This window comes from Saimiri boliviensis, chromosome 13 (genome assembly GCF_048565385.1).
Source record: "Saimiri boliviensis isolate mSaiBol1 chromosome 13, mSaiBol1.pri, whole genome shotgun sequence".
NCBI lineage: Eukaryota > Metazoa > Chordata > Mammalia > Primates > Cebidae > Saimiri > Saimiri boliviensis.
Window position 1 is genome coordinate 94,414,821 of NC_133461.1, and position 19,383 is coordinate 94,434,203.

Sequence of the window (19,383 nt, forward strand, 5' to 3'; positions counted from 1 at the left end):
TGGATTACTGAGAAAAGTATTATCCCTTGAAACAAGAAAGCCTGTTTTCCACTTGAAAGAAAACAGGCGTATTCCAGCAGAGACTGCTCACTATAAACCATTGTCTAATTTCATTATTTCCATACAGCTTTATTGACAGATACGTAAGTATTGGGGGCAGTTTACGGCACTGATAGTTTACTTTCAACCACAGTATTTCTAAATATAGAGCTCAAAAAACAATCACAATTAGTAAAATTCTGTAAAAAGCATGGCATACCAGGAAGGAATACCATATTACAGAGAAGAAAGAGAGAACCAGAAAAAAAAATAACATGATTTTAAAAGGTCCCAGAAAGGAAATTTTACAGTCTCTAAAGTCTGAATGGAGAAAGGCATTCAACTAGCAGTAGAATATGATCTAAAATTAAAAGTAAATAGAAAATAAGAAGAAAGTGGCTGGGTGTGGTGGCTCATGCTGGTAATCCCAGCACTTTGGGAGGCGGAGGCATGTGGACCACCTGAGTTCAGGAGTTGGAGACCAGCCTGACCAACATGGCAAAACCCTATCTCTACTAAAAATACAAAAATTAGCCAGGCATGGTTGCACACACCTGTAATCTCAGCTACTTGAGAGGCTGAGGCAGGAGACTCACTTGAACCCAGCAGGTGGAGGTTACAGTGATCTGAGATTGTGCCACTGCACTGAAGCCTGGGCAACAGAGCAAGACTGTTGAAAGAGAGAGAGAGAGAGAGAGAGAGAGAGAGAGAGAGAGAGAGAGAGAGAAAGGGAGAGAGAAAGGGAGAAAGAAAGAAAAAAGGATAGAAAGAAAGAAAAAGAGAGAGAAAAAATAGGAAGAGTAAGAAGAAAGGGATGAATTTGGAGAACTGAAAGTAAACAATGGAAAATGAGTAATTACTGGTCTGAATAAAGGACATGTACTCAAGAAAACTAAAGTGAAAAAAATTCATGTGTGAATATCCTTCTCATCAGCATAGTTGGCTTAAACCTATGTCATGATGTTTATACTCATCTTGGCCATTTCTTTAGTGCAAGACGATGTGGTTACAGTATTTAAATAGTTTGTTAATATACTCTTCCATGTAAGAAAATGGAAGACAGTTAAATTAACACATGAATAGTTGTTAGACAACATATACTTGTGTAAATTAATTAACAGGTCAAGATAATATAAGATGAAACTAAAGATGATTCTTGAACTTTTCTTCAAACAATATTTGTCCTAGGTCTATCACATAGAATATGCAGATTATAAACAAACTCTTATGACTATAACATTAAAGATTAGCTATCACCACTTACAGTTATCAAAAATTTAAAAAATGATAGTCAAACAATTATGCCAAGATCTTAAAGCATTAAAATCTGGGCCACATTGAATACTTTGAAGAACATTTGATAAGTATCACTAGAAACAGCCACACTATGATGAGTAAACAGAGTAACAGAAATGAATGTAATGCTTTAAGGTTTTTGTTGTTGCTGTTTTTTAAGAAAGTGCTTTCTCAAAGGTTGCTTAAACATTTACTGCTATTGGTTTATTCATACAGAATTTCACAATTAAATTCATCAGTGCCTTTAAACAAAATAACTTGAGGTGCCGGGTGCGGTGGCTCACGCCTGTAATCCCAGCACTTTGGGAGGCCGAGGCGGGTGGATCACGAGGTCAAGAGATCGAGAACATCCTGGTCAACATGATGAAACCCCGTCTCTACTAAAAATACAAAACATTAGCTGGGCATGGTGGCACGTGCCTGTAATCCTAGCTACTCAGGAGAATTGCCTGAACCCAGGAGGCGGAGGTTGCGGTGAGCTGAGATCGTGCCATTGTACTCCAGCCTGGGTAACAAAAGCGAAACTCCGTCTCAAAAAAAAAAAAAAAAAAGAAAAAGAAAGAACTTGAGGTAAAGAGTTCAAAGCATACACATTTAGACAACTCCAATTTTTTTTTCTTTCTTTTTTTATTTTCTTCAGAAACAGGATATCAGTCAGTCACCCAGGCTGGAGGGCAGTGGCATAATAACAGCTCATGGCAGTCTCAAACTCCTGGGCTCAAGCTATCCTTCTGAGTAGCTAGGACTACAGGTGGGCACCACTATGATCAGGAGTATTTAATTTGCATACTCTATTTGAGCAGATCTAAGAAAAACATTGTTTTGTGGAAAGTTCAAGAAAAAATTGTTTGAATTTTTCTTGTACAAGAAGCCCATTTAAAGCAGGACTCAATCATCCAAGGGAGTTTTGGGCGGATGCTACTCCACAAGTCTAAGTCGAAAATCGGCATGCTCTTTCTTCAGAGAAATAAGGAACATAATTTTTTACTGAAAGAAACCTAGACATCTCATGAAACCACGGGAGAAAGATTGGAAAGTGACATGGCTTATCCAGGGTCACGTGGCTCATCTGAACAGAACTGCAGGTGAGAAGGGCCATACCCTTTTCACCTCCTTAGGCTACTATTACTGCAATTTCACTTATGATTGCAATAGGCAGGAAGAGTTGCTCTTACAAGTGATCTCTTTTTTTAGGAAAGAATGCAATTAAACTCATATTTTTGGGCTGATCCTCAGACTTCCTAATCTATTGCCTCACTGTGTGATCTTTCAACCATTAATTGAGTAAAATACTTTGGACAAGGATTGAGCTCATAATAATCATCATTCTCATTTGCTGAGCACTTAGGATATGCCAAGCACTGTTCTGAAAATTTTCCATGCAGTAAGTCATTTAACTCTCCAAACAATCACACAAGGTAATATTCTTGTTTGCCTGTGCACATTAAGAAAAGAGAAAGAAAAACAGGCACAGGCAGGCTAAGTAACTTGTGTGAGATCCCAGAGCAAGTGGTAGAGCCAGGATTCGAATCTAAATGGGAGAAAATCCCACGCCTGCTGAGTACAAAGGCAAAGTGGGAGACAAATGCACTCAACAGGGCTAATATGTTGTATTTTGTGTGTAGGTGCATCGGAGAGTTTACTGCATTTAACCTTCTTTCTTCATCTGAGGGAATTTAAATTGTTGCCAAAGAACAAGAAAATATTGGCATTCAAAGTCTAACATTCAAAATATAACTTTTTCATTATAAAATCAGCTTGAAAGCTGGGCATTATTGAGCTATGATGTGAAGGAATGAAAGGGCCAGGCTTGGCTGTCCAGAACACACAGCTTCATGGTACAGTCAATCAGGGTGAAGAGGAGGAAAGCCCCCTTCTCCTCCAGGGGATTGCAGGAATAAGATGACTGGCAGAGATGGGTCTGTGTGCGATGGATTTGGGCAATACTGGGGGATGGAGGATTAGGAGTCTGGCAGGGGGTTGTGGGATATCCTGGGTATCCCAGGATAAAGCACAGGGCAGAGTAGCCAGTTCAGGCAGAGGAAGGTTCCAGTTTGCCCTCCGAGGCTTCCCACACAGCAGTCATTCAGGAGGGATGCTAAGTTAGGGCCAGCATCATCGCAGGAGAGCTGGGGTAGACCAGCTGGAATAGGGGCAAAACAGAAAACACACAGTGCCCTGGGGGTGTCCACACCATGGGGGACTAAATCAGCAAGATGATGATTCCAGAGTTGAGAAAGCGCTAAGTGTGAATCAGCAGTAGTCCGCTCCAGTGGAATGCAGGAACATCCCATCTCTGCTGGGGAAACAGCATCCGAGAGTATAGCATGGATCTGAGGACCCTGAGCTCCTCCGTCAGAGGTAGGCCATCCTCCCTCCCTGCCTCTGTAAACCCCAGAGGGTGGAGTTGGGGGCATACAAGTAAGCAAGCATCCCAAAGACTGGACGTTGTCAATGAGATGTTTAAATTATTGGAATAAACTCAGTTTGCAAAGCCAAAGTAAGTTTGGTTACTTTAACTCTGAGAAAGAGAGATGGAGGCAGTCGTTTTCAATTCATGAGGAAGCCCAGAAGAACTACAAACAAGCTTAAGGGACTATACTTTTCCCAAATGACTGAGTTATGGTAGTGCTTTAAAAGAAATCTTGCTGTATATAAAAACTGTTAACAATTGTCAGAGGAGTGTGAACCAGAGCAACTCTATCTTGTACAGGGGCTGGGTCAAATAAGGCTGAGACCCACTGGGCTGCATTCCCAGACGGTTAAGGCATTCGAAGTCACAGGATGAGATAGGAGGTAAGCAGGAGATACTGGTCATAAAGACCTTGCTGATGAAACATGTTGCAGTAAAGAAGACAGCTAAAACCCACCCAAACCAAAAGGCGATGACAATGACCTTTAGTTGTCCTTACTGCTACACTCCTGTCGGCACCATGACAGTTTACAAATGCCATGGCAACATCTGGAAGTTACCCTATGTAGTCTGAAAAGGGGAGGCATGAATAATCCACCGCTTGTTTGGCACATCCTCAAGAAATAACCATAAAAATGGGCAACCAGCAACCCTCAGGGCTGCTCCATGGAGTAGCCATTCTTTTATTCTTCTACTTTCTTCCTAAACTTTCCTTTCAATTTACCCTGTGGGCTTGCCCTGAATTCTTTCTTGCGCGAGATCCAAGAACCCTCTCTTGGGGTCTGGATCGAGTCCCCTTTCCAGTAACATAATGAAGCATGAGAAGGTTTGTAGTGGAATAACAAAACACTGCTTACTATAGGTCAAACACTGTCCTCAGCACGTTATAGCTATTAATTCATTTAAGGCTTACGACATCCCTATGACATGGTGCTATTATTATCACCATTTAGCAGATGAAGGAACTTAGACACAGAGAGGTTACATAACCAGGCTCCAGATCACATAGCTGATAAATAACAGAGCTGGGATCGAACCTAGGCATTCTGGCTCTCAAATTCATGTTCTTAACCTCTGTGTTACAGTTTGCACAGACAAAGCATGGAAGCAATACACAGATGACAAGACCCAATCTGCCATTTGCAGAGCAGGCTTGGCAAAGGAAGCGCCATAGGGGCTTTGGGTGGGGAAGGGAAGCAAAAGGGTAAGAAACAGGGGCAAAAGCACCCCACCCTCAAGGAACACACAAGCAGGGAAGAGCAAGGCAGCAGACTCCTAACACTCAAAGGGATTGCCTGCAGGGCTGCTAGAATACTCTATTCATAAATACCACTATGGTTGTTGCAGCACAGCACATTTGATACTCAAGATTTCTTTCTTCTGGTGGAGAACCAAAACTTTCTAATACTTTCGCGCTTTGACTTAACCCCCATTTCATGGCCATTTTGCAAAAAGAAAAAATTTTTATGACTTTATGAGAATGCCCTAACAATGAATTTGAAACAATAAGGCTCATTCCATTGGGAAGGCTTGAAGCCAACTAGGCTCCCTCACTAGCTGCATGACTCACAGCTCATACCCCTCACACATCTGTGATGTGAATTCAGGCCTCAGCAGAGCAGCTCACACATAGCCAACGCCGGGAAAGTGAAATCTGGGAATGTCAGGAGCCTACTGCGTCCTGTGGGCTGGACCACGCGGTGTGGAGGAAAGGAGGCTGGCAGGTCAGTAGAAGCGGGGTTCTGACAGGCCTCGCCTGCCCAGCTTAGGGAGACATGGGAGTCAGAGAGAAAAGGGGCCCAGGGAGGACCACTACAGCATGGGCATTCTCTCCATATAATGATTCTGGATAATTTTTCTTTCTTTGAATATTTTCCTCACATTTATTGGCTTCACGTTTGTATTTATTATCTGAAGTTTCAATGGATGGGGTTTGCCTTTTTTCACTGAATATTCGTATTTTAAAATACCTCTAAAGATGTTTTTGTAATAAAATACTAACTGATCTATTGTGAAAGTTATTGGAATCACAATGGAGTGAGTGACTCATGTTAAGAAAATCCTGAGACAGAGCCACAGGAGGCCCTGGAGAGATGGATCTCACTCTTCAGTGTGTGATCACAAAAAAGACTACGAAGGCCACAACCTTGCACAAAGGCACCACAACCTTACACACACACACACACACACACAAGAAACTTCTATGAAGACATCTGCCCAGCAACTGGCCTCTGCAACCTCAGACTGGAGACACCCTTGTTAATGATCTTTGCAGCCAAGGATGATGATTTCAAAACAATTATGTAATCCTCCTCATTTTTCCCTTCGGAGAACTTTGTCTTTACCTCCCTGACTATGCACATAGTTTACTATGACAGGCCTACTCCCATTGCAAAGCTCTATTCTCAACTAAACGTCTCTTCTTTCAGAGAGTCTCTGTGATTTAGGTTAACAATATGTGGTGAATATTATGCTCAGTGTGGTGTATTATTTATTTCTGAAATTTCTTTAAACTGCTTTTTATACGGAAAGTTTTAAAAAATTATGTGGCCAAGTCTATACACTTTCCTTCATGGTTTCCTTACAGTTTCATCATTTACTTTTATTATTATCTAACATACAGACTGCTCAGAAAAGCAACCCTATTGGTTTTTTTTAATATCTACCTCATGGTTCCATTACAGCTTAGAGGTTAAGAGCCTAGGTTCTAAGTCCAATGAAGCTGAGGATGAATCCTGGTCCTGCTCTTCACTGACTGTGAGCAGCGTTTCTTCCTATAGTTTTCTCTCCAATTTTGAGTCAGACACTCAACAAACCCATGAGAGACATAGTCTCTCCATTATACATATGGGAAAATTAATCTTTAGAGAGGTCAAGTTAGTTGTGCAGTAAGTGGGAGTTAAAATTGGACAATAGTTGGCCTGTTTTTAGAGGCTGGGGTCTTACTAGTTACACTTATTCTATACTGCCTCCCATGGGACATCCTTACAGTCCTTTACTACCTTGTGGAATAAGTTTTGCTAGCATTTTACTTGGGATGTTTGCATCTCTGGTCAGAAGTGAGAATGTAGTGCAGTTTAGGAAATCTGCAGGTAATTTGAACAGTTTGTAGGTAGTCTGAACAACCTCTGAGCTCTGGCTAATATTCAGAAGCGGGTGATGTCATCTGAAGTCTTAGTTATCATATTTGGCCCGTGTCAAACACTAGACTGCACTAAATGCCCTGGCTTGGCGCATAGTCTCTCTAATGAGACCTACAAAGGACAGGGGGCTGGAGAGAGAATAGAGCAGACTGGCTTAATTAACATCATTTAGTAGTTACCGTCTCTGTTAGGAACAAAAGTATGCACTGTAAACACACACTAAAAAGATTCCATTCCCCTGGTCTGCTTGAAGCAAGAACAATGATGTCAGGCGATGATGTGATTTCAGTTCAGAGCATGTTTTTAAATTTGCATTTAACTTGATTAGAAACAGCTGGAAAATCAGAACGATTGCGTAACCTCTGCAATGAGGCAGAGGGAAACAATGTCCACAGTGCACAACCCCAAGTTATCATCTTCAGTTGTTTTAGACAAGGAAATAATTCTCAGTCATTGCAAATTATTTTCCAACCCCAAACTTCTGGTTCTTTCAGTGTTTATCTTTTTTTTTTTTTTTTTTGAGACGGAGTTTCGCTCTTGTTACCCAGGCTGGAGTGCAATGGCGTGATCTCGTCTCACTGCAACCTCCACCTCCTGGGTTCAGGCAATTCTCCTGCCTCAGCCTCCTGAGTAGCTGGGATTACAGGCACGCACCACCATGCCCAGCTATTTTTTTTGTATTTTTAGTAGAGACGGGGTTTCACCATGTTGACCAAGATGGTCTCGATCTCTTGACCTTGTGATCCACCCGCCTCGGCCTCCCAAAGTGCTGGGATTACAGGCTTGAGCCACCGCGCCCGGCCCAGTGTTTATCTTTATGCCTATTCAGATAATATTGCCACTCGCTGCTGACTAGGGTAACAGTGCTAAATACTACAAAATTAGCATCCATTTCGTCTTTATGAAGTGTTTTTTAAAAGTATTTATAATTCAGATATAATTCTTTTCATTATTAAGTCATGGACAGATGAAACAGAATATTCTCCAGAGTGTGGAGGAGTCAGAGGTGGATGTCAGCCCTGAACAGACAGGAAGAAACGTACATCTGGGCAAGCAGCACTGGTCCTGGTTCTGCTGCATCCTGTTGAGCTTTTGAGGTGTGTGATTTGTTTATTATTGATGCCCTCTCTAGGATATTTTGACAAATGCAATTGGAGAGGCTCTTAGCCAGCACTATACTCTGATTTTTTAATCTCCCTAAAATATGGATGCAATCATATTATTTTCTTGTTTAAATATCAGTAAGAGCTAGCCATTATCTAAATGATGAGATCCAAATGCCTTCCTCTTGCAGACAATCTGGTCCCACTGCTAATCTGGTGTTCTGCCCCTAAACTATATTGCAAATTGCAGCCACATTGATTCCTAAACTATTTCTCAAACACTACTTTTTTAATATCACAGTCCTTTAAATGCTGCCAATAGGCACTGTACGTACTGTTCTCTGTGCTTACTGTACGTACTGATCCTGGCTGCGGTTCTCTGCTTGGCATAGTCTCACGTGTCCTACAAGACCCAGCTCAAACAGGATATCTGTGAAGTGGTACCCAACTCCACAAGACATTATCAGCTCCTTCTCTCATATCACCACAGTGCTTGGCAGGAACTTTCCATCAGAAAATCTCCTACCACATGAGGCATTTACATGTCTATAGATGGTTAAGTTCTTAAAGGTGGTGCCTTATCCAATTTTTTACTACCACAATGCCAGGTACATAGATATGTATATGCATTCCCTGTTAACCTACAGCTGTGGCCACAAGGGATGGATTAAGAGAGGCATTAGCCCCCCCATGGTTTCCGCCAGTCTACCCTCACAAGTCTTTGTATATTCAACCAATGTTTCTCAAACAGTGTTAAATAGAGCAGCTTTAAGATAAATCTGCTGCCTCTTGTTCTCCCCATACCCAGAATCCTATGCCAAATATCTCCTGTGTCGAAGTTTTAGAGCCCATACGGAGTAGCACTAACAATGCCTGACATAATAGGTGCTCAACAAAAATGTGCTGAAAATAAAAATAAGACTAGTTAATGGTTATAGAGTATTTACTATGTGCTAAGCAATAAACTAAACATTTATATCCATTATTTTATCCAGTCCTTAAGAAGACCCTGTGAAGGAGGACATTATTCAGATCTTCATGTTATGTCAGAAGAAACTCAAAATGGCTGTGTGCCAGGGTTAACATAATGGGTAAGTGGCAGAGCGAAGATGTGAACCAGGCTCTCCACCTTCACAGCCTTGGTGTTAATTAAAGAATGAATGCTCAGAGTTGATTTTGTTTGTTTGTTTGTTTGTTTGTTTGTTTTTGGAAATGGAGTCTCATACTATCACGTAGGCTGGAGAGCAATGGCACAATCTTGGCTCACTTCAACTTCCACCTCCCAGGTTCAAACGATTCTTGTGCCTAACCTTCCAGGTAGCTGGGATTACAGGTGCCCGCGACAATGCATGGCTAATTTCCGTATTTTTAGCAGATATGGGGTTTTACCATGTTGGCCAGGCTGGTCTCGAGCTCCTGAGCTCAAGTGATTCACCCTTCTCGGCCTCCCAAAGTGCTGGGATTACAGGCGTGAGTCACTGCACCCAGCCCAGTGCTGATTCTTATAATCCCAAACACTAATAATCAAGTATGAAAATCACCTTCTGGGGAAAAAAAAAATTGACCTGAGAGTTAGGTCTCAAAAGAAGGTGAGATGGACCTGAAATAAACTTTTTATCACGTTGGCCATTTTATAATAACAGGCCAGTGTGATGTTAGGATGTTGCATGTCCAGCCTGGCCAACATGCAGGGGTTAAAGCTCTTTTTGTCCACAAAACTGGATCTAGTCCCAGTTCTGCTACTTACTAGTTGAGTGAACTTGGACCAAGTTATTTAACCTCTCTCTTCCCCCATTCCCTCAAGAGAAAACTGGGAAAAACACCCGCCCTATCTCACATCGTGTAAGGATTGTGTGGGCTGATGCACAAAAGACACTTAACAGAGACCCGATACATTTTTACTGCTTATAAATGCTGATTATATTTATTAATCATACGACAGGACAAAACTCTTTGTCTGTATCAGCTGCCATCTCTGATATATCTGTGAGCCTAATGTTTCCCTCTGTGCACTGAGAACCAAGCCATGTTCAGTGGAGGAAACTCACATTAGAAGTCCGGACCTAATTCAGTTCTTGGCTGTGCTATTAATTTATGAGAGGACTCGAGCAAAATAGCATGATTTTCAGGGCCTGGGTCTCTGGCTCTGGGCATGCAGATAATGATATACCAGGCACTACTAGAGACTGGTACACTGAGAGAATGTTTTAAAGCTGCTCTATATGGTCATGCTAGCCGTGGCCATGTAAAGCAGTGACTAATGGCTATACTAAACATTTTTTACTTTATTTTAAAATCAGATTTGTAAACTAATGATGGCTATGTGGAATGAATTTAGGTTTTGTTTTGTTTTGTTTTGTTTTTGAGAGAGTTTTACTCTATTACCCAGGCTAGAGTACAGTGGTACAATCTGGGCCCACTGCAACCTCCTGGGTTCAAGTACTTCTAGTGCCTCAGTCTCCCGAGCAGCCAGGACTACATGCATGCACCACCATGCCCAGCTAATTTTTGTATTTTTTGTAGAGACAGGTTTTGCCTGGTTGGTCAGGCCAATCTTGAACTCCTGGCCTCAGGTGATCCACCTACTTTGGCCTCCCAAAGTGCTGGGATTACAGCCGTGAGCCACTGGGCTTGGCCAGATGAAGTATTTTTAATGATAAATTGACATAACATTTAGAGAAAAATCAACATTTAAGTGATTAAACATTTAAAATGCTCAGAAACAGAAGGGCTTAGGAGGAGATAATCAGCTTTTAATTACAGAGACTGTTCACTCCAATTGAGATCAATTTCCTATGCTTTTAGTTACATTTAGAAGCACTTTCCTAGATACATTTAAGAAGCCTAGCTACCAGAGAGAGAGAAGGAAAAATACATAAACTCCACCCACTTAATTTCTTAGGAGAGCTCTTGGAAACAGAAAGTCTGAGGGAAATAAGAGCTGTGCTGCTTCAAATGGAATTTAGAAATACTGAGCAATGTAGCTGGTCCCCACGGTATGATGCAATGCATTTCTAGAAACCAGAACATGAGAGGACTCTTTATAAGGCCCGCCAAGCAGCTGCTCTTGCATTTCTTTGCACCAGGCCACAGGGTAATTCTTAATTTCCTAGGCCATTCTTGATCCAAAGCACAGTGGTAACAAGAAAACTCTTGATTTCTTCAGGCAATGCCAGAAGTAAGATCTTGCTTATCAAAGTGTGGGAGTGATTTTTGTGTTTTTGATTCCTGAGACACCCAGTGGAACACCATGCTCTCTGAAAGGGATGTTGTGGCACAGGGTGGAGTGTGGAGACTTTGAAGCAACACAGATATGGCCTGCAATTCAGATTCCACTCCTTGCTGTGTGAGGACCAGCAAATACTCAGCTGTCCTGTGCTTTTCTGGAGTTGTCTGTAAATTCAGGGTAATGATATCTAACCTGTGGTTTGTTCTGAGGCTCAGTGAGTTGTCACACCTGATACAAAGCATCAAGTGGGTGCTGGGACACCCTCATTGGCATTCAATAAGGTTAATTATGTCCTCAGTGGCCCCTCGTTTTCCTCATGAGCTTTGGGGGTCTCCTGTATAATCTTGTAACCTTTGTTCAGGATGCCCCATTTGCAAGCCTGTGGCTCAGCTGCTTGGTCACCAGCTATCACTGCTGCCCCAATATTGCTACTCTTGCCTGGCTACCCCTCTGATGGCACCAACTAGCTACACTTTTCTGATCATCTTCATCACATGTGGTCCCTCAAGTGACATAGGGGAGGTGTGAACTCAGAAGACAGCCTGGGCCCTGTATTGAACTGAGCTCATTGTTTGCTTGCACTCCTGTGGCAAAGTTTGAACAACTTTATAATGGGCAAAGTGTTTCACCACATTTGGGTCCATTAAAGACAAATCCAAGTTGGTGTATGTGTTTAAAACACACAAACTACTGCACCTGCACTGTCTAATGTGGTAACCATCAGCCACATGTGGCTATTGAACATGTGAAAGTTGATCCTACATACTGGGTCATTCTCGACATACCCAAGTAAACAGAGTTGAGAGGCCAAGGGGAGAAAGCATTCAGGGCACATCACATGGCTCCAAGAATGTAATCCTCTGCAAGCTTGGCTGCTGAAACTGCCTGCTATAACCAGAAATCGGTTTTACCTGACAGCTACTGAAACAACCTGCTACAACTCTAAGACTAGTTTTTCGTACCACTGTAGTCTCTCACTAATCAGAACTAATCAGCTTCCCAGAATGAACTTTTTTTCAAAACAATACATAGCATTTATCCTTTTTATAAACTCTCCAACCTTCTCTTTTTTCTTCAGATATAATGAGGACCACTGGTCTGTGTATATGGCCTGAATTGCAATTCTTCCTTCCCAAGTAAAATGTTTTAACTTTAGAGATTCATCTTTGTATTTTATTTGACTTCGACAAACACTTAAAATTAGGCTGGTGAGAACTGATGTGCCATGAAGTAAAATACACACTGAATTTTGTGCGACATATAATTAAATGTTAAATATATTAAATTAAAATATATAATTATTTAAACATATTTTATTGATTATATAAAATGTATCATTAAAATTAATTTTAACTGTTTCTTTTTACTTTATTTTAATTTTTTTGAGATTAAGTCTCACTCTATTGCCAAGACTGGAGTCCAGTGGCTCAGTCTTGGTTTACTGAAACCTCTGACTCCCAGGTTCAAGTGATTCTCCTGCCTTAGCCTCCTGAGTAGCTGGGATTATAGACATGCACCACCACACCAGGCTAATTTTTGTATTTTTAGTAGAGACTGGGTTTTGCCATGTTGGCCAGGCTGGTCTTGAAGCCCTGATCTCAGATGATCTGTCCACTCTGGCCTCCCAAAGTTCTAGGATTACAGGCGTGAGCCACTGCACCCAGCCCCGTTTCTTTAATTCTTTTTGTCTTAATGTGACTAGTAGACAGTTTTAATCGTGGCTCACATCAAATTTCTATTATACTAGACAAAACTGGAAAACAAACAAATGAACTACTCTAGAAATACTGCAGTAATCAACAGCTTCAGTACTGTGGAGGCAGGTTTTTCTTGGGAGAGATTCGGGAATGTAATTATTCATGTTTTGAAAGACCGCTGGCAGCCTTTTGTATTTGCCTTTCATAATGGCTATATTTTCATATGATTGTTCACTTGTTTAACTTTTTTGAATAAAGTCGCAGATAGATGATTTTCATTTGGCAAAAAAAAGTTAAAAACCATGGTGAAGGTTTTCTGTTATTAAAGTATGCACAATTATCACCAACTTATAAGTATTTGTCATACCCAACACAGTTTAGAATAATGGAGTAGTATATGGTTTACTGATTCAATTGTCTAATTCAGTTTGTATGCAACTCCTAGTTATTTGGTCACTATTTTATAAGCTGTTTTGGATAAGTATGTAACTTTGTTTTAAAATTTCTAATTGCTCACTCAAGAATGAATCACATTCAGTAGCTGGCTAAATGATGCCTGTGAAATTTCTCTTATTTGAAGAAAGCCGCTCTTCATTGTGACATCAGAAAGACAAAGTTTCACTAAAAAAGATTAATAAACACAACTCTTTTTAGCAATCAAAATAATACTATGTTTCTTTGTCTGCTCTTTAAGACATTGCCCTAGTACATTTTTATTTGTTCAATATGTGATCCAAGTAAACACAGCCATCTTACACTTTATGACTTTTGAAGGTTCTCAATATATTTACTCAATCAAAAAATTGACCTGATTAGACATCTGTCTCATTGAAACCACTTACAAACAAAAATAATACAGGCTGTCTTGTACAGCCAGAATATCACCATAGTTTGATCATTTTTAGTTTTTTTTTTCCAGAATATCTATTTTGAAAACATCTTTTTAAAAATATGCCTGTATGTTCTGTTTAATTTTCTGTAAGTATTATTGGGATAATAATTTTGGAGGGAAAGACCTACTGTATTTTCATTAAATAGTGCGACATATTCGGCCGGGCACGGTGGCTCAAGCCTGTAATCCCAGCACTTTGGGAGGCCGAGGCGGGTGGATCACGAGGTCAAGAGATCAAGACCATCCTGGTCAACATGGTGAAACCCCGTCTCTACTAAAAATACAAAAAAATCAGCTGGGCATGGTGGTGCATGCCTGTAATCCCAGCTACTCAGGAGGCTGAGGTAGGAGAATTGCCTGAATCCAGGAGGCGGAGGTTGCGGTGAGCCGAGATTGCGCCATTGCACTCCAGCCTGGGTAACAAGAGCAAAACTCTGTCTCCAAAAAAAAAAAAAAAAAAAAAAAAAAAATAGTGTGACATGCTGTAAAGAGAGATCACAGTATTTATCAAGGTCAGTGAATTCATCAAAGGATGCTGCTGTTGGCTTCTGGGTATTGTTTCACTGTACAAATTGTGTTTTACTTATTTATTTATTTTGAGATGGAGTCTCACTCTGTCTCCCAGGCTGCAGTGCAATGGCATGATTTTGGCTCAGTGCAATCTCCGCCCCTTGGGTTCAAGTGATTCTCCTGCCTCAGCCTCCTGTGTTGCTGGGATTACACGTGTATGCCACCATGCCAGGCTAATTTTTGTATTTTTAGTAGAGATGGGGTTTCGCCATGTTGGTCAGGCTGGACTCGAACTTCTGACCTCATGATCCGCCTCCCTTGACCTCCTAAAGTGCTGGCATTACAGGCATGAGCCACCACGCCCAACCTTTGCTTTTAATATTTAATATTATGATTTTTTCTTTCCAATTTAAGAGTGTACCGATCATCATCTTTTAAAATTCTTCTGTGTCTTTTCAATTACCTATATATTCTTGTCATTCTTAACTTTTTTTTTTTCATATCTTCATGAATTTTAACCAGCAGAGTTTTTGTTTGTTTGTTTGTTTGGAGAGTTTGGGACATTTTCAGTTCTGCCAGTCTTCCTCCTTTCAGTTTACAGTTTGAGCTTCCACTAAGCTACTTCTTTCTTATTATATTTAAATTTTAACATGTATTTAAATCTGATGTAATATCCCAAATTAATGTGAAATTAAGGCATACAGAAGACCAATTGAAATGCATTCTTTAAATCATTACAATGCTGCATTGTTTCATGAAGCTGCATTACTGTTTAATCATATCACTTTTCTGCTATATACCTTGACTAATTAATGATTGAGCTCGGGAGTTTTTAAACTGGATCATTTGTGTCAGTAACTATTTTGCACATTGTATCCTCTGGAACCACCACTGTGTTAAGATGAATTAAGATATTCTGAGACACAGTGCAATGTGCTAAGTTGCATAAAGCATATAACTTTTTTTTTTTTTTTTGAGACAAAGTCTCATTCTGTCACCCAGGCTGGAGTATAATGGCATGATTTTGGCTCACTGCAGTTTCCACCTCCTGGGTTCAAGCAATTCTCCTGCTTTAGCTTCCAAAGTAGCTGAGATTATAGGAACATGCCACCTTGCTAGGCTAATTTTCCAATATTTTTAGTAGAGACGGAGATTCACCATGTTAGCCAGGCTGGTCTTGAACTCCTCACTTCAAGTAATCCATCCACCTTGGCCTCCCAAAATGCTGGGATTATAGGCATGAGCCACCATGCCCAGCCATAAGGCATATAACTTTGCATACGGACTCACTCCCTGTTTGTAATACTGGCATGGGTCTGTGCTCTACACACACAAGAAGCCTAAACAAGTCATTCCACTGATTTCCACTAACAAAGAAAAATATTGTACGGGACTTGTATTATTTTAGACAGTGGATGATGGAGTCTACCGACAGGAGAGCACTTCCGTGTTGAGCAGGTGTTACTGAAAGTAGACTCCTCGGGCTAGCTTTGTACATGTCTGATGATAGGGAGAATTTTCCACAGACCAGTTTCGGTCTCCACATGTTGTATACTAGCTTCTCCTCCACTGTTCAGCTATATAGTGCCAGTACACAGGCCATGTCCTGATCACAATATGACTTTGCCCTGCACAATCACATCACTAAAGGGCAGGGCAGCATGGGAGCCACAGGAGTATTCCTGGAATCTACTCCATGCTGGGACAGCTAGCAGTAACTTAACCCTACATAACAGTGACTGTGAACTTCACAAATAACCCATGAAACCCAACTGGCTGGATCCTCCATTAAACTTCCTCTTAGATGGAGCCTCAAAATTCCTGTGATCTTCAAACAAGGCAAGAAAGATGGAGGGAAGGTGGGAGTGGACAGAGACAGAGGTGTTATGCAATCATGCTTTAAAAAAATTGTTTGCATATAAGATCATCGGGTCATGTGCACATACTGCTAAGCCACTTCCTCCTAGGGTCTTTGGAAAGGCCTATGCAGCTGAAGGGCCTGAAATGGAAGCTTTATCAGCTGCACAGCAAATAAGCTTCCACTTTATTTTGACACCAAGCCAGGGTTCCAGGACATGATCCCCATATCTCCATTCTCTCCAGTGTCAAGGTCTGTTCCATGCCCACCAACTGGGCTCCTTATCCAAATGTGGGCACTTGTGGCCACCCCTTTATTCAGGAGTGTTCAGCAGAACTGAGAAGCCCTATTATCAAGTCCTTCCACATTCTCAATTTCTCCCAGGTGATCTGCTGTGTCTTCAAGAAAACTTGTTTCCTCTTCCTCAACTGTACTCCCTACTTCTCATTGTCTCAGTACCTTGCCGTGAATTATGGAAGAAACTGTCTTTGAGTGAGTAAAGAATATGAAAAGCTAAACAAGTTTTATCAGACAAAATTCAAAGCAGCAGTGAATGGGAATCAAGAACATACGCAAATTTTGTATGTTGACAGTGATTAAAAAAAAAATCGTAGTGTATGATGCTATGCTAATTATAGCATGGATAACTTGGAACTGATTCCGAAAAGAGCATCAAAACATCAGAGTGGATGATCTAAGACAAGCCCAGGAGAATTTTTAACCCAGTTGTGACTTTAAAACACAGAAGAATTTTTAGCTCAGTTTGGGTGGGGATGTGACAGCTGCCTTTCAATAATTGTTACGTGTACTTACAGGATGGAGTGAATAACGTAGCTGGGTGCAAAGCAAAGCAAATAAGTTAAATGAAGTAAAAGATAATGAAAGCCAAATGTGATACTGTATTAGGCTACAGAAATCTCCCAAAGGAGATGCAAGTAACATCATTACTCAGAACCAAGGAAATAGCATTATCACTGAACATGTTCTAAGTAACTTCAGGGTGCTTCTTCCAGGGGACTAACTGGATTCCCAACACATGTTTCCTGTTTCTCTTTGCCAAATGCCAGGATTCTGTGGTCCTTGTTTACCCAATGCTAAATTATGAGAACAAATTTCTTCATTAATATAATACTTAAAGACTATTGCCTGAAGAGTTCGATCACTTAAAGCCCTACTTTAAAAAGAATGTGTCATCTCATAAAATAGCTGAATTTTTCATAAAAGCCAATTAATTTTGACGCTGTACAATGAAGCATGTCAAACTGGAAAGAGAGACAAGAGCAGGGAAGACAAGTCTCATCTAGTAAGCTTACTCTAATTAGTTAACAGCATTTGCTTGGGGCTCTGGGTGGAGAACGGTTTTGAGGAAAATGATGTCAGGATCCAGACATAGTGATGTCTGCCATGGTATGGGATAAGCCAATGACAGCTTGTCTGCCATTTGCAGAACTCTCTTAGACCAGAGGTAGAGGTCAGCTAACCGCAGACTCAGAATCCAAGAGGCCCCAGGCAGTGTGGACACAGCTCTGGGGCTGAGGCTTTCTGCTCCTCCCTTAAAAGATTCTACTAGTGACAAAGAAACTAGGAAGCCATGTTTAAGGGTCCACTATCTTAGGCTGTGAGGGTCATGAGCGTACCATTGAGCTGTACCCTCTGGCTTTGGGAATGCTCTTGGAGGCCATTTTGCACAACTGTGTCATTTTAATTATGAGGAAGCAGAAGCCAGAGAAGCTATTTCACCCACCTGTGGCCATAAGACAACTTAGAGGGAGAGCTGGGACTAGAACCAAGGCCCCCTGGCTCCCAGTCCTGTGAGCCAAAGTTCTGTGAGAAAAGCTGGTCCCTTTCCTGTTCCGGTTCTGTAGCACTGCTCCCAAGTCCTGCGTAGCCACATGATATTAGTCTTAAAGCTGTGTGGGTACTCATCAACCTCTGACCTGCTGGCCACCAACTTCTCAGGCTCTATTTCTGCTTCCTTTTGGGGTCTGGGGTCAGTCTTCTCTTGTTCTTCAGGATCAGTGGCTCACTGGACACCTTAATTCAGGAGATAACAATAACTGCGGCTGTGGAAATGCACCACCAAAACTCAGGTGGACTATACTGTTGTTCACGATGTAAGCTATGAAACAAAACTTGCTTGACCTGAGTCTAGGCAACCCTGAACAAGCCTCAATATTCCTCTCTGGTCTGTTGGTAACAAGAGCCAGCCAAAGGCAGATATGAGTCAGACTCTGGTGTCAGGTACATCCCAGGCTGACCTTGAACTTGCTCTACCTGTTAGAGGCCCAGGGACAGAAAAGAGAAGCGTTCCCTGCCTTGCCCTGGGCATGATCACTTTGCAGAGGACAATCTAATCCCTTTTGACTTGGCTTGTTTTCACTTGTGCTTTTTTTTTTTTTCCCCTCTTCCTATCAAGGCTCCTGAGGACATCCGACAGCCTGATGACAACCACCTTAAGGTTCGTCAAGACCCAGACAAAACAGAATTTCACATCAGTAGAAAGCTGAGCACCTCCTGTCTCCTTTCTAGGAGTGACAGGTTTAGTCATACGCCCTTCTAAGTTTTATTCTTGGTTTTATTACTTGTGAGGCATGGCCAAGGGCCAAGGCCAGGGAGATGCTCAGCAGACTGCCCCAGTGAGAGGAGCTTGATACTGCCCAGCTTCTCTCCTGCAAGGATATAAACACTTCCTGGTGTAAAGCTTCAGACACTGTCTTCTTAATACATGAAGTACCTTTGGCTTGACTACAAGGACAGTGACGCTCTGACGATAACTGGTATTGTATCAAATGAACATGAAACTCAGTACAGCAGTGTGGTATTCTCCATCCTTGGCCCAGTTATGCCTAGTGTTCCATTATTGGAACGTTAAGCATGTGGGAGTTATTTACATCCTACTGCTCAAGGTCATCACCAAGGCCTGATTGCAAACATTCAAAAAATTGCAACCTCAGGCGTAAATGAGTTAGAGCCTCTTATTTTCAGAGTGCCTGAACAAACAGCAACTATTCTTACAAGGCTTGTTGTATTTGCACATATACATCTAGGCCTCTGTGAAAGAGTCTTCGTTACTGTGTCGTTATCCAATAGTCAAAAAGGATACTTCCAGCCTCCCATATAAAACATTTATCATAGTACCTGGCACACGGTAAGTGTTCAGTAGAGTTAACCATTCATATAACTATTATAACTTTTATTGTATA

The 19,383-nt window shown here is 41.3% G+C and overlaps 1 protein-coding gene and 1 long non-coding RNA gene across 5 annotated transcripts in view; one reads left to right on the plus strand and one right to left on the minus strand.

Annotated features, from left to right (window-relative positions):
* PSD3 (pleckstrin and Sec7 domain containing 3) overlaps nt 1-19,383 on the minus strand; it is a 682,522-nt gene that overhangs the window by 613,847 nt on the left and 49,292 nt on the right. The gene's annotated exons all lie outside the window — the stretch shown is intronic.
* On the plus strand, nt 5,344-9,536 carry LOC104652586 (uncharacterized). The gene is made up of 3 exons (XR_745899.3): nt 5,344-5,472; nt 7,849-7,988; nt 8,990-9,536. It is a non-coding gene; the product is annotated as an uncharacterized LOC104652586 (long non-coding RNA).